The sequence below is a fragment of the Erpetoichthys calabaricus genome, chromosome 7, assembly GCF_900747795.2.
Source record: "Erpetoichthys calabaricus chromosome 7, fErpCal1.3, whole genome shotgun sequence".
In the NCBI taxonomy this organism is placed as follows: domain Eukaryota; kingdom Metazoa; phylum Chordata; class Cladistia; order Polypteriformes; family Polypteridae; genus Erpetoichthys; species Erpetoichthys calabaricus.
Genome location: NC_041400.2, coordinates 1,874,368 through 1,889,271, shown reverse-complemented (window position 1 = coordinate 1,889,271; position 14,904 = coordinate 1,874,368). Strand labels below are relative to the sequence as shown.

The window sequence follows — 14,904 nt, the reverse complement described above, 5'->3', positions numbered from 1 at the left end:
CGCTCCTGTATTTTTCTTGGCCTGCCAGACCTGCTGGGTTTAACAGCAACTGTGCCTGTGGCCTTCCATTTCCTAATTTCATTCCTTACAGTTACAGAAACTGACAGTTTAAACCTCTGAGATGGCTTTTTGTAGCCTTCACCTAAACCAGGAGACTCAACAATCTTTGTTTTCAGATCTTTGGAGAGTTGCTTTGAGGATCCCATGCTGTCTGTCACTCTTCAGATGAGAGTCAAAGGGAAGGAAGCACAACTTGTAACTGACCACCTTAAATACCTTTATATCTCATGATGGGACACGTCGGTCTATGAAGTTCAAGGCGTCACGAGCTCATCAACCAAGTAATCAGCATTGAGCAGTGACAGGCATTCAAATCAGCAAAATCACAAGGGGACCCACATTTTTGCACAGCCAGTTTTTCACATTTGATTTCATTTCATACAATTAAATACTGCGTCACTAAAAATCTTTGTTTGGAAAACACCGCAGTACTCAGATGTTCCAGCAAATGAAAGTCAGACCACTGATATCTTTACTGTTGAAAGGAGAGTCAATTATTATGCAGGCTGAGAGGGGGTCACAAACTTACCAACTTTTTAATATGACTGTATATATATATATACCCATACATACATATAATATGGCGGCATGGTGGGGCAGTGGTAGCACTGCTGCCTGGCAGTAAGGACACCTGGGTTCACTTCCCAGGTCCTCCCTGTGTGAAGTTTGCATGTTCTCCCCGTGTCTGCGTGGGTTTCCTCCCACAGTCCAAAGACATGCAGGTTAGGTGGATTGGCCATTCTAAATTGGCCCTGGTGTGTGGGTGTGTTTATGTGTGTCCTGCGGTGGGTTGGCACCCTGCCCGGGATTGGTTCCTGTCTTGTGCCCTGTGTTGGCTGGGATTGGCTCCAGCAGACTCCCGTGACCCTGTGTTCAGATTCAGTGGGTTGGAAAATGGATGGATAGATGGATATACATATATATATCTTTATGTTGCATGGTTTACTGTCAAATAATGCAAAGAGTATGCAACACGTGTTTCACCCTCATTTGAGCTCATCAGGCATACACACTCCACTGCTCCCCTCTTGGGGATTGAACCTTGGATGTCAGTGTCAGAGACAAAGCCCCTTTATGCTGTGCCACATATAATATATATATATATATATATATATATATATATATACACACACACATACACACACGGTACACACTGTATACTGTATATATATTTATCTCATTAGTGGACTGGGTCTCCAAACCAGCTGGTATCCTTCAACGACTGAGGTGACGAGGTTGGCCCACTTGGCTCATTGTAACACGGCTTACATGTCATTAGAGTACATGTCAAATGTCAATGTCATGTCCAAGTGTCAGTACCCTAGTAGGCCAGTAGCTGCTCATTAACAATGGAATAAATGATAACTGAGGTTATAATGAAAACCTGACATGATTGAAATGTTCCATGAACTTAACGATAAACTAGAAATGTTTCGTCCTAAAATGAAAAATTCCTATCCTGTGCTTTATAACTTTATTTCATCATACTAATAATCACAGCTGAACCACTAATCATCGCTCACACCGACAACCAGGGAACAATAAAACACATAATACATAATCTGTACTAACTATTAGTACCAAAGAATTTAAATACTAGGTATGAGATAAAATAAGTTGCAGTAAGGTACACGCTAACTGAAATGTAGCGGATATCGAAACAGAAATCGTCAAAAGGCAGTTTTGACCAAATTTTTTGCTGCAACGTTGTGTGTTGATAACTAAAACAACTTGGTGACGTAATACGGTATGTGATATACTGTAGGACTATATAAACCGCAGTGCCAGGCAGATAATGTTTAGTAGTTTAGAAAATTCATTTTAATGTCAAACAGTAACCAGTACATAAAATTTATTTCATGAAACGGCCGGCCCATGACCAGACCAGAGTCCGTGGCCCACTGGGCATTGCCCAAATGCCCTAATGGCCAGTCCACCCCGATATATATATATATATATATATATATATATATATATATATATATATATATATATATACACATTCACTATATGTGCTGTAAATGAAGGTACATGTAAGATAAATCACAGCATAAATAATGCAGCACGTCCACCACTACTACTACTAATTATAATAATTACATTAAAAACAATTATTTCTGCAACACATTTCATATATTGAATGCACTTTGAAAGGCTTCTCAAAAATCACAAAATACTAATACTTAAAATTCTACGTATAATTACCAGATGTATCATGAAAGCAGATACCTGTAAGATAAGTCAGTGCAATACAAACATCCCTAACAACACTAACAGGACCACTGGTGCCACTCATAATAAACGTTTATTTATACAGTAAATCGCACACATGCTGTCCCGTTCAAAGCGTTTTACAGAATTTCAACATCCATCCGTTTTCCAGGGCAGGGCTGCAGGGCGGCTGAGGCCAATTCCAACAATCATTGGGTGCCATCACAAGGCAAACACACACAGACTCACACCAGGGGGCGATGTAGCAACGGCAATCCATTTAAGCGGCATGCGTTTGGGTGGAAACTGGGCTACCAGGAGTAAATCCATGGAGGCACAAGAAGAACATGCAAAGGCCACACAAGATAGACACAGGATGTGAAGACAGATAAATAAAAATAATATTATAATACATTTTATTTATACAGTACTGTACCCTTGTTTAAAATGCTTCAAGCACTCACAGCATCCTCCATGTTGTGAGACAGCAGCTCTACCCCTGTGCCATCACGTCACCCATTTAAAAGTATATATAGGTAGATAGGTCTGAAAGGCGCTATATAATAGAGAGATAGACACATGCAGTAGATAAAGTGCACACATAACATCAGAGCACCTCAGGCCTTTATGTTTTTATCCTACAACGTACGACATGGTGGATTCTATAGCTGCATCGAGAAGTGGAGAACTAAAACTGCAGGAGTCTAAATCCTGGAGAAAATCAGCTTTGGAGTCCACGGCCGTCATATTTCATGAATGAGTTTTATTGACTTCACCCAAATGGCCGCTGTGTCCTCCTGGTCATTTTCCATGTAACAGATTGTAGGTTTTGCTGACAAAGACAACAACAATCATCATCATCCACATTCCCCCACTACGATGGCGACCATCATCATCATCATCATCATAGTAATATCCAAGTAAACGTCCTCGATTCAAGGTGGTCGTGTATGCAGAGCTCTTGTCCAAATCTTCAATGGCCCTGCTAATATTCCCAGTTACACTTTCCAGTATAAATCCACCGTCTTTGGATTATGTCAATCATGTCTGCCACTTCTATCACAAACTACTGAAGGGTTTTGCTTTTTCTAAATTTAAACCCTGACATCAATTGTCTTCATTGTGCTTCCAACATCGATCTTCTACTATCTTTCTGAGGACCCCATCAGATGTTCACTAAGAGACAAAGACCCCTACACCCAGGGGGTTCCACGGTTCAGCGTGAAGTGAGGCGTCTGTCTGGGCCTTCTTTGATCACGAGGAGGTGAGTCCATAAGAACTTTTGCTGACCGCTCCATGTGCGTGTTTCTCGTGCGATACTCGGCCATTATTAGCATGGCCAGCGTAGAAATGCTTCATTTGCAGCTAAATGTGTGAATTTCAAAAGAAATATAAAGTAAACTGTAAGTGGAGCGAGATGCTGCAGGAGTGAAGTCACCATTGAGCCAACTTCATTTCACTTTGTATAGCGCCTTGCACCGAGCGCAGACTCCGAGGGCTGTAAACAAGTTCACATCTAAAGCACAGATGACACCATTTCACAAGCCCATTTGTCCTTCCATTTCCAGTTTGGTGTCACCAGGTGTGACCACCCAGGCCAGGGGGGGCTTTGGGGTGAGCACTGGACGCGGCTGCAGTTCTCCTTCACATCTGTAAGTAAAGTATGGGCACAGCAATGAGAATATTCTCACCATCCTGAAATTAACTAAACCAACTCAATAATCTGATATACTGGGGGGGGGGGCTGTAAATACCCTCTGACATTTATGAATTTATTGAAGACTTTTTTTTTTTTTTTTTTAATAAATGCGCACATCTTTGTAAATATTGACAGGTTATGGAAAAACAAATTAACCCTTCATTGTCTTTGTCTTACGGCCCACCTTTCCCAGCCTTCTTTATGGCTGACGAGTGTCTTGATCTGTAGCCTTGTCAAGGTCCCTTAGAGCAGCCCACCCTTCTGTCTGCCTGACGTCAGCCCCCCCCCAATCAAATCAGCTGTTATTTGTCCTCAGCAATCACAAACAGTATAGTATGGAGTGATGTTGGTTGATGGCAAAACTCCAAGTCTGTGCATTAGAAGAAGAATATAAAGGACAATGAACAATAATAATTAACATATACAATGGCGGTAGGGGTGTCTATTATATGAATACTGTAGAAATGTATGTAAACATTTACAAAAATAATAACACTAAATTAAACACACATACACATGAAATATGAGAGTTGATAACAGGGTACCACGTAGTGCCGGGCACTGTTCTCACTTAGGACATGGATGGACGGTGGGCAGAAGCTCCTCCTCAGCCTCTCTGACGTGGTCTTCAGACAAGGGTGCCATCCACCTGACTGCAGCACCCTCTGGTGGGGTGGCTGACCTCCCTCATAAATGATGTACATGTCCTGGAGGTTAGAGGGTGCCCACCCGGTGATGCGTTCACAACTGGGAATGCACACCTTCATCATGTTTTTGATCATCACCTCATACATGTCCCACAGTGTGTACAGTTTTGGCTTCTTCATAGTCATCGTCTTTAGTGAAATTTCATTAAAAGTGAAAAACAACACTCACTCGTGGGAGTCTGGATTGAGGAGCCTTGCCATCTCTGGACTGGTAAGCCACTATGCCCTGCAGAATCAGAAGACTGAAAAACACCCACATGATGTCTGCAGTGACAGGCTGCCAGTGACTGTGACATTTCTGAGGTGGCTCAGTTTAGCCGTTCATTTCAACAAGTATTTTTTGCTGTTAAACAGATCAGCAGACATCTTTAGACTGGGGTGTAACGCGATGGTGCAGGATTGTCAGCAGTTGTATGACACCTGGACGGTCAGAATCTGCTAATCAGGCATCAGATTCAATGCCCAAGTCAACGTGTGAAGAACAATTCATATCATCGTCATCACCACTATTTCTCGATTCAAGCAAAGGCTCGCTTTTAGTTGGTTCTAAAACTGCCTTTATGGCTTTTAGTCTTTCATTGTGTTTTTGGTCCAAGGCTTCATCCCACTCATGAATATTAATGATGAGTTATCATAAAGTGGCAGAACGCGTAGACATTTTCATGTCATTTTTCAGGGTGATGTTATTTCATCCACTAGGTGGCAGCAGAGTTCTGTCCCAAGTGTTATTTGAGCTTAACTTTGTAAAGCGGATCCTTACACGTCACCCCGAGTCTGCCTTGGGCTTACCTGTATTTACATTGAATGCCGAGCCGAGTCACATTCAATGCTAATGATAAGGATTAAACAAAGAAAAAAAAAAGAAAAAAAATATTAAAATCTTAAAAGGGAGAGATGAATACAGCTTTGTTATATTTGGTCAATTCCTGTTTAGCTCTGCATTGTGCATTTCTGGACTGAAACAATAAACATCCAGACTGTCAGGTAATTTAATTCAGACAGGAGTCCAATTAATATGAAGAACTAACTGGAACAAAAACTCAGCTGGGCCAGCAGTCACAAACATAATGAAAATGACGCGAGGCCTCCAACAAAAAAGCCAAGGAGCAGGCCGGCCAGAGGCTTCACTGGTAACCCAGTCCAGATGACTCAAGACTTTGACCCACAGGCGTCCAGCATAGCAGGCAGCAAACAAGGAGAGCTGGCAAAAGAACTAGAAATAAATGTCATCAAACAAAGCAAAGGCCCCAAAAGGCGGAGGATTGCCATAAACCCCCAGCTTGTACACAAAAGGGCCACCAAGGAGTTTTCATAAATTAGGATTTGTTATTAAAAAACACAAGATAAATGCTAAAAAGAACAATAAAAGTAAAAAGGAGTTCACGAAAAGACAGTCCTACAGAAAACAAGTCCATATCCACAATCCAGAACGAAAAATTGGGAACAGAAGCAAAATACATCAAGAAAAAATGAAAATCCAAATAAAAGAGCAATACTCATAAACTCCTAACAAACACAATGATTGCCTACTCCCGAGCCTTCTCAGCTGACTTAAATAGCCAAAGGGGGTCTTAGGAGTGACAACATCAATGTGGCCCCACCTCCTGGGGCTCCGCCCACAAAGCACAAAGAGCTGAGGCAAACTTAAAGTGGCAGAGCACAATGAACTAATTATGAATGAAATCAACAGAAATAACCTAATATATGAAAAATAATAATTCAAAGACAAAATAACAAACACACATTAATACATAACACCCAACTGCAGGGGGTCATTTAGCCAGGTAAGCCCCACTAAATGTCATGTTTGGCTTCCCCACCCATGTATGCTGTTGTTACTACTTGGATTTTTGGGACTTAATCCCAGAGCTATTTCAGATGCCCCCTCCCCCTACGCGTGGCTCTATCCGCCATCAAAGGCACCATAAACACAAGAAAAAGAAAATGGAGACTTCAGCAGGTGCAATAATACAGCAACACAAAATGGTCAAAACTGAGGTGAACAGGCCTCAACATGAAACAAAATGCTGACTTCACTGGTCAGTTACGCAAACAGGCCGCACCCCAGGCAGCCAGGCCCCATACTCAAAAGGCAGGAGTTAAGGCCTACACAGGCCCCATTGAGCCTCAGGCTCTTTTGACATTTAAGAATACTTTAACTGCACAAACTTACCATTTGAGGAAGAGGATAACCAAAAACCTCCGGCTTAAATGGACAAAGCAAAACAAAGATAAAAAAAAAAAATCAAAGGATTTATGACATAACAACACAAGAACAAAAACGGCAAGGCACAAAGGAATAAGGGGGCAAAAACATCAAACAGAAAGGGTTTGAGTGAAACGGCTAACAAGTCTAATTCAGCAATTAGAAACCTAAAGATAAAACAAAGGAACCAGAAAATCCAATCCAGTAAAAACTCACAATCCACAGGACCCCAGCTGTCCTTCACTGTCCCTCAGCAGTGACATCATGGTAGCCCACCTCAGAAGACAAAGCAGCAGAAATACACAAGACATAACAATTCAATTGTAATTACAGAAGGCCATGTTAGATGGTATATTGCTCTGGAGTATTTTCATACAGCGTTTGATAAAGTTTTTATTAAGGCCGTCATGTGAGATTTCTCATTATCTGACTTCTCTTCATCTGGTTAGTTTTGTTTAAAGACTTTCTGGTCATGGGGGTCTGCTGGAGCCAATCCCAGCCAACACAGGGCACAAGGCAGGAACCAATCCTGGGCAGGGTGCCAACCCACCACAGGCACTTACAAATCATTTTCATAATGTCATTGAGTTTGTCAGTCTTATATTTCAACCGCCGTTCTTCCCCCGAGCTGGGGGTCAAATTTTTGTTTAACGTCATTTTTCAGTCTTTGATTTGTGCTAATCTTACTTTCGTTTGCTGTTTGTTCCTCTCCCGATGCTGGCGTTATGTGCCTTGTGTTTTGTGGGCGAGTTCCCGAAGGGCGGAGTCACCTGCTCGTCACTGTAAAGGTTTGCACTCAGCCCTATAAAGGCGGGGATCAACCCACAGTCCCTTGCGGTTCATTTGAATGCACTTGGGAGTTGACGAGTGTTTGTTTCAGATTCTCCCTTTGCGTTTTCACCACTTTGCTCTGTTCCTGACTACGTTGGACTTTGCTTGCCTTGGATTACCTTTGTCTTTTTCAGGCAATTCCATTTTGTCTTTTGTGCTCCACGGAGCTTCTGGCTGTTAGAAAGCATTTTTGGTGAAGAATAAATCTTTTTTAATTTGTAAAGATTTTTTTTTTTTTGCTCTAGAGTTTGATGATTTTTCCATCTACTGGGCTTTTTAGGAAGTTTTTGGGACTTTGTGCTTGTGAACTCTGAAGTTTCATAACAGTCAACCAGTGTACCCACCAATGAGTTTTATAACACTTTGAAAAGAATATTTTTCACCTGAGCAATGTAACTGTTGTCTAACAAAGTGGGAGAAAAGTGAAATGTGACACACGTCTGTGAACCATAGAAGGCCATTTTATGTCACCGCGTGGATTATAGCTTATTTGCTGCTGATCGGGTGGTGACATCATGTATGTGTGCGTATGCCATAAATTATTCATGCCTGTGCCAAACAGGCTGTAAAGTGTGAGGTGGAAGAAGCTTACAGTAAGCATGTGTGGTGCACATCGGGCAGGGGGCGCAGTGGTAGTGCTGCTGCTCTGCAGTAAGGAGACTGTGGAAGATTGTGGGTTTGCTTCCCGGTTCCTCCCTGTGTGGATAGCGCTTTGAGTACTGAGAAAAGCACTATATAAATGTAATGAATTATTATTAACTGACAAACACAGAATTTAATGTGCTGAAGGATTCCCAGGGGTTTACTATTCCTGGAACATAAGTAGGGATGGACGGTACAGGATATTCATAGGAGGCCAATCACCCCACAAGTTGATAGGTGGCATCGTGGAGTTTAAGAGAAGGCGCGAGTCCAGGGTTCTAGGGACACCTGTCGCCACCAGGGGGAGCTCTGGCTACTGGGACACAGGCCTAATGCACACATTTCCAGGCTGTGAATGTGACAGAGACAGTGGAACGATATGGCGGCTTCACTAACTGATTTGGACACTTTGACAGTTCCATCCATTTCTGTCCTGACGGGAGCTTCGTTTTCTTTATCTCCTTGGCTTTAGCACCAGTTATTGTATCACTCTATTGTGCAAAAATGTTAATATTTGAGGCAAAAATGAACCATTTTTAAATTTTTTTGGTCACTTTGTCATTTGAACTTCCACCATTGTAAGTGTAATTGCCATATTTGTTATACTGAATTAACGTGCTTACCTTTGGTAGCTGATTAGCCCTTCATCACATTAGAGTTGAACAAGAAAAACAAGAAAAAAAAAGAAAAACAGAGAGCCATGTGTGGCGATTGGCCAACAGCAACTTGAAATCGGGACAAAAGTTTCGACAAATCGCCTCTCAAAGTCTGTGCCGTGTTCGTACTTGTCACTAATCTGCCTCCATTAAGGGGCCGTCGAGCACAATGCCCACAAAATGCTCGACTGTATTTGCCTCCTTGTTGTTTTTGGCTCTCTGTTGCTCCTCCTGTCAATTTACAGAGTGAGGGATTACAGAAGAGAGATAATTGACATAATCAGACTCTCGCCTCTGGCAAGCATACCTGGATGGTAAAAGACGACAATTACTTTCCCCCCGAAATCCCATTGGAAAGACTTATTTACAAGGAGATAACAGCTGCACATTTTCACATTAAGTGTTATTTCTCGACAAGCGGAGAAACGTCGATTCTGTGTCCTTTCATTCGTCGTAAAGTCGCCTGCTCAAAATTTGAACTCATTGAATGAACGTCGCTATTTATCTTTGAGCCAGACTTACCCTTGGAAAGATCCAGCTCTCTCCTAATTCATTATTTCATACGGTTGCTTACATTTTCAATTCATCGCGTAGGCATCACCATTTATCATTAAACTGGAGTTTTTTAACGAGTTCCCTTCATTGTAAATGTTTAGCCCTTTTCTAATTAAGAACTTTACACAAGTGGTTGAAATAACTCAGAGTACACACTGCTGCTTATTGCTGAAACAAACTTTCAATGTTTAAATAGTTGCAAATATTCACGGCTTACCCAATTGAAAATTTCAAGCAGGAGTTTTTATTTTGTAACAAAAGACAAAAGAGATCATAAAGAATTGGGGCACCAAATGGCACACAAGGCCCATTTAACTGTTGGCAAAACAACAAACACGCATTCAAAATAATGTGAGAAAGTCTTCTCAGACCCGAGTCCAAGTATGAACTGATTCAAGATGGTGGATTTTCTGGTTTTAAGTCCTTCTGGCAGGATGAGGTGGGACCAGACGGATGGACACCGGAAGTGACATCACAGGTGTCACCGCCGTCAGTCCTCTGGTCTGCAGGGGGAGGAAGGAAAAAGTCATTAGGGCACAGCGCCACCTCCTGGAGAGGAGGGGAATTATAATCACTAGAGCCCTTAAGCTGCGCCCATGCGTGACAACTTATTAATTAAACATCGACATTTATTGTGGAACTGGAGTTTTATCTTTTGAACAAGCTTCTCTTGTTTTAAATATCAGTTCCTTTTTAAATCAAGAATTTTCTATAGGGGTTGGCACGGTGGTAGCGCTGCTGCCTCACAGTTAAGAGACCTGGGTTCGCTTCCCGGGTCCTCCCTGCGGCTCCAGCAGACCCCCGTGACCCTGTATTTAGGGTATAGCGGGATGGATGGTTGGATGGATTTTCTACAGGTCATTGAATTAAGTCATTAAGTAAACATTACAATTTTTTCACTGAACCAAACTTTTCACAAGTATTTCTCATATATCTATATCGATCTATATATAACTATTTATATATACAGTATATATATATATATATATATATATATATATACAGTATATATGTATCTAGGGGCGGCACGGTGGTGCAGTGGTAGCTCTGCTGCCTCGCAGTTAGGAGACCCGTCTGGGTTCGCTTCCCGGGTCCGCCCTGCGTGGAGTTTGCATGTTCTCCCCGTCTCTGCGTGGGTTTCCTCCCACAGTCCAAAAACATGCAGGTTAGCTGGATTGGTGATTGTAAATTGTCCCATGTGTGTGTGGGTGTGTGTGTGTGTCCTGCGGTAGGTTGGCGCCCTGCCCGGGATTGGTTCCTGCCTTGCGCCCGGTGTTGGCTGGGATTGGCTCCAGCAGACCCCTGTGACCGTGTGTTCGGATTCAGCGGGTTGGAAAATGGATATATCTATCTCTCTCTCTCTATATATATATAGATATAGATATAGATATATATATAGTGATAAGAACAACACAGATACATCAAAAAGGGTTTGAACCGTCCTCTGCTGTTCTATTTGTGTCTGAGGCTGCTTGTGTTGAGTGTTTGGGGAGCTGGAGCACCCCCTGGTGGCCACACCAGAACAATGGGAGTCAAGAGCAAGAAAAAAAGAGAAATGGAAAGACTAGAAAGTTAAGCGTCAAAACCAAAAGCAAAAGCCAAAGTCATAGCTGAAAAACAAAAGCACTTACCACACACACAAATGATTAAATCCCATGCTTATTCTTAGGCTCGTATCTGCAAACTGGAATACTCCAGAAATGGAAGGGACTAAAACTTTACAAAAAGCTCCCTTCAGCGTAAATTTGTAGGCCTTGACAATTTTACACAAGTGCTTTTATGATGTCATCGAGTAGACATTGCTGCTTGTCGCTGAACGGGACTTTGAATGTCTACACGTCAAGGAGGTGATTCAAAATGTCCAGTTGTCACCTAATGAAGAATTCTGTACCAGAGGTTTTAACTTAGCGAGTAATCATCGCCATGTATTGCTGAACTGGACTTTTAACTTTCTAACAGTCTTGTCTCCTTTCTTAATATCAGAATCTCTCCTAATCCCAAACCTTACACAAGTTGTTGAATTATTCACTCATCTAGCACACCAAGCTCTTTAGTGTTGAGACCACCTTTAAATATTTCTTGACATTTCTTGTCTTTAAAGCATCGAGCTCTTTCCCAATTCAGAATTTTACACAGGTGGATTTTATGAAGTCATCAAGTGAGCATCGGCAGTTTCCACTCAGGTGGATTTTTCACGGCTTTTCCTCACTCTGTTTATATCCAGCTCAGTTTCTAACTTAGAACTTTGGTGTAATTTTAAATCATAGAGCAAATATCGCCATTTATTACTGAACTGGACTTTAAATGTTTTTAGAAGCTTCTCACATTGTAAATTTCCAGGTCTTTCTTTTCATCCATTCATCCATCCATTATCCAACCTGCTATATCCTAACTACAGGGTCACGGAGGTCTACTGGAGCCAATCCCAGCCAACACAGGGCGCAAGGCAGGAAACAAACCCCGGGCAGGATGCCAGCCCACCACAGTCTTTCTTTTCATTCAGACGTATAACTTTGCCATTGATTTAATTAACATTGTTGTGTCTACAATGAAAATCTGTGAGGCCAGAGAGATAAGGGATCGTAAAAAAGATCTTAACTGGAAAGATCAGAAAGCCGAGTGTCAAATCCAAACTCGTAGCCGAAAAGCAAAAGTGCCAGTCGTGTGCCTTTTAAATTTATCCTTAAGCTCATATCCACAAACTCCAACAATCCTGAAGTCTAAGTGACAGAACTTTATACTCTTTGATTTATGACAGAAACTGCATAGCATGACCCCGATCCTCACACTACCGCTGTCATGAAGACACAAGTCCCAAAAGCACTTCCAAAAATGCCTCCTAGAGTGAGAAATCCCATTAAAAACCCCCGTAAGATACAAAGAGGGCTAAGTGGCTCCTTTTTTTTTTTTTAATTTTATTTGAATTTTATTTAACATTACAATCAAGTCAAACTTTAAAAAGCAGAGTTCAATCCCCTCCTGAGAGAAAGAGAGGAGAGCAAAAATTAAAACAACACAGAAGTGACAATGTCCTTTCTCTCAATATGAATTCTTATTTCAAAATTCTATGAATTAGATCTTGCCAGAGTTAAGAAAAAAGGGATAAGTAGAACTTTTATAAAATAAAACGGTTTATTTATAACAATAATAAATAATAATAATTCTTTGCATTTATATAGCGCTTTTCTCACTGCTCAAAGTGCTCAGCAATTGCAGGTTAAGGGCCCAACAGAGCAGAGTCCCTATTGGCATTTACCTTCCGATTGCCAGTGCAGATCCCTAGCCTCTGAGCCACCACTTCACCTCTCCAGGGACAAAAAAGAAGGTCAAAACGAAATTACCTGCAACACAAAGGCAATCCCAAGCAAAGAAATCCCAAAACAGATTCCAACAGCAAAGTCAACATACAGAATGGAATAATGAAAAAAACATTTTTTGGGGAATTTTACAAAAGCAAAAATCCCAGCAGAAGACACAGAAACTCCCCAACTCTGGAGTGCACCCACAATGAGCCACCGGGACGTGTGGCAGTCTCTCCAGATTTACAGGCAGAGGGCGGTGCCTGGCAGTGATTGGCAAGTGGCCACACCCCCTGGGGAACCACCCACAAACCTCATGGTACATCACCAAGACATTGGAATATAAAACACAATCAAGTGAATACACAGATAAGAATCAAAAATAAGCAAAGCTGACATTGAACCCCAGCCAGGAGAGGAACCATGACTGAGTTATAACAGGAGAACATAGCAACACTCAAGAAATTCAAGATGCTGTCACAGGAAGGCGTTAAATCATTTTTACTACTTAAGAATGAAAGAAATTTGAACTAGCAGTAGCAGAAATGAATTCTGTGACCCAACAGAGTGAGAATCGTGAGTTTTACACAGATGATTTCATTTTTAAGTCATCAAGCAAGCAACGCCATCTTTGCTATACTGGACTTCAACGTTTTTAAGAAGCTTCCCTCAAGTTAAATTTTGCACAAGCGGTTGAATTAACTCATCGTGTAAACGTATTGCTTGTGATCAACTTGCCGATCCTTCTCAAGTTGTAATGTCAGCCTTCTTCCGACTTGAGAATTCTATACAGTGAGTCAGCTCATCGAGTACACCTCGCCACTTATCAATGAGCCAGACATTTAACAACTGAACAAGTTTCTCTTGCCTTAAATGTCCAGCTCTTTCTGAACTGGGAACTTTAATACAGAGGAGCCTGAACAGGTAGCTTCAGCAGAAGGACGCTGGCTGGCATGTCTTGTTCATCCTCTGCTTCCTCAGTCCTGAAGATTAACATCAAGACAAGGAGATGGGATGGAAGACGGGGAACGTTCACAGAAGACGTCTGCTTGTTCCGAGTCTTCTGGGCTGAATGAGGATGTAGAAGGACATTAACTTAGAGAGGGTCTCCCTGTACACCTTCCCATTTAGGCCTTGAAAGTCATGACAATGACAAAGTACATCATTAAAATGACTAACATAATATGTTTACAATGTGACATTTCACTTGGTTATGGATTTGTAGCAAGTCAAGTTTATTGTCGTGTCTCCATAATACAAAGAAATCCTCGGAACAGCTGACAAAAATGCAATAGAAAAAGATAAATATATACATAAACATATATATATATATAAATTATATACACTATATACATGCAATTATTATATATTTATACATTCTCTTTGTTATTTTACGATATTTGAATTCTTCTAATTGACTGTTCAGGGTTAAAAGCTCTCCCTGGTGCAATGGCTGTGGTGGACCCCGCAACTTAAACGAATAGTTCAAATCAATAGGGGAATTTGAAAGCCCCCTCAAAGAACAGGACGTCCTCAGTAAATGGCTCCTTAATATTCTGCAATCAGGCGAGCAGAGTTCAGCCTCCTTAAGCCTCGCCACTCACTCTCTTCATCGACAGATGAAAACTATAAAGCTAAATCATAGAGCAATCTGCTTCTGCTTTTCAAGTCTCTGCTGACAGCATTATGCTGATCCCTAGAATTATGTCTGGAGGGAGGTTTATATGAAGGAATGGATAGCTGATCAGATTTAAAAGATGGCCTGCAAGTGTGGAGATGCCACAAGAGAGTGACACACAGGTGACGCATGAGCAGTGCTGCGCTTATTACATTAGGCATGCAGAAGAAAACAGGAGGTTTATCATTCATTCAGGTGCTCATCTAAGGAGAAGAAGGCGAAGAAAGACATCCATAGGAAAAGGAGACTACCCCAGGCAGTCTGATCCCAAACTCCACAGGCTGGTTTCAGCCTACTCAGGCCTAAAGGAGGTCCCGGCTTTTAGAGTTCAAAGTATTTCTAAAATACATCAAAAATGTC

The 14,904-nt window shown here is 41.6% G+C and overlaps 1 long non-coding RNA gene across 1 annotated transcript in view; it reads left to right on the top strand.

Moving 5' to 3' along the window:
• Nucleotides 1-667: 667 nt before the first annotated feature.
• The window catches only part of LOC127528804 (uncharacterized), a 96,135-nt gene continuing 81,898 nt past the window's right edge, over nt 668-14,904 (top strand). Inside the window, exon 1 of the long non-coding RNA XR_007935415.1 lies at nt 668-787. This is a non-coding gene — a long non-coding RNA (uncharacterized LOC127528804). The remainder of the gene's footprint in view (nt 788-14,904) is intronic.